We start from the raw sequence: 1,591 nt of genomic DNA, 5'->3' as shown, positions 1-1,591 counted from the left end.
CCTTCCTGAGCAGAGATGCAAATTACTTGCTCTTGTTGGAAAGAACAATTGATGACAACTGTGGGCATCAGAAAGGTTAGATTGGAAGAGAGAGGTTTTTTTTTTGTGGTATGTGCCCCTAGTGGGAACCGAACCCAGGACTCTCTGGTCCGCAGGCTGACGCTCAACCGCTGAGCCAAACTGGCCAGGGCAGAAGAGAGAGTATTTGAGCTGGGCTTGATTCCATCAAGAAACATCAGGAAAAAGACATTTCTGGATGAGAGAGCAGAGTGTACAAAGGCATGAATGTGCAGGGCACACTTTGGATAATGGGACAAGTCTGACAGGCCTGGAAAAATGAAGACAAGTTAGCACCAGATTGAAAAGGCCTTGATTCGATGCCAGAACTTGGATTTATGCTAAAGGTAGTAAGAGAGGAATTCAGAACAATAATTCCAGCATGAATGAGAAGGATAGATTAGATGAGCAAAAGATTAGAGACAGGGTGAGGGTAAGAGAATTCATTGTTTTTTCTACTCTGCATCCAGTCTACTCTGGTCACAGTACTCTGATGTCCTTTAAGGTGCCACCTTTTCTGTTCACAGTAGTCCCTCCTTATCCACGATTTCACTTTTCCATGGTTTCAGTTACCCGTAGTCAACCATGGTTTGAAAATATTAAATGGAAAATTCCAGAAATAAACTGTCATTAGTTTTAAATTGTGTACTGTTCTCAGTAGCATGGTGAAATATGGAGCCATCCAGCTCCATCCAGCCTGGGATGTGAATCACCACTTTGTCCAGTTTATCAGTACTCTGTATGCTACCAGCTACCCACACATTAGTTACTTAGTAGCCATCTAGGTTATCAGATGGACTTTTTTCCTTTATTGATTTTAGAGGGAGAGAGAGATAGAAACATCAGTGAGAGAGAACATCATTGACTGCCTTCTGCATGCCCCCCACTGGGGATCGGGCCCACAACCAGGGCATGTGTCCTGACTGGGAACTGAACCAGCAACCACTTGGTGCATGAGTCGACGCTTAACCACTAAGCCACACCGGCCGGACTCAGATGCACTATTGAGGCATCACAGTGCTTGTGTTCAAGTAATCTTTATTTTACATAATAATTGTCCAAAGCCATTCACATAACTTTTATTACAGTATATTGTTAGAATTGTTATATTTTTTATTATTGTTAATCTCTTATTTTACCTAATTTATGAATTAAACTATCATAAGCATGTGTGTATAAGAAAAAACATAGTAGATATAGGGTTCATTATTATCTGTGGCAGCAGGCATCCATGGGGGTCTTGGAACGTATCCAAGTGGGGTCCACTTTATGAGTTACAAAATTGGAATTGTATCATTTGGGTGATTTCGCATGGGATTTAAATGCTCTTATATTTGTATTTCGAACTGACATTGTACAATATAAAAAACCAATTCTAAAATTCATGCTAATAATTTAAAAATTTTTTCCTTACTGTCCGACCAGTGTGGCTCAGTGGTTGAGCATCGACCCATGCACCAAGAGGTTGCCGGTTCAGTCAGGGCAAATGCCCAGGTTGTGGGCCCGATCCCCAGTGGGAGAAATGCGGGAAGTG

Source organism: Molossus molossus, unplaced genomic scaffold (assembly GCF_014108415.1).
Source record: "Molossus molossus isolate mMolMol1 unplaced genomic scaffold, mMolMol1.p scaffold_m16_p_1, whole genome shotgun sequence".
Classification (NCBI taxonomy): Eukaryota; Metazoa; Chordata; class Mammalia; order Chiroptera; family Molossidae; genus Molossus; species Molossus molossus.
Note: the sequence above shows the minus strand (reverse complement) of the source record.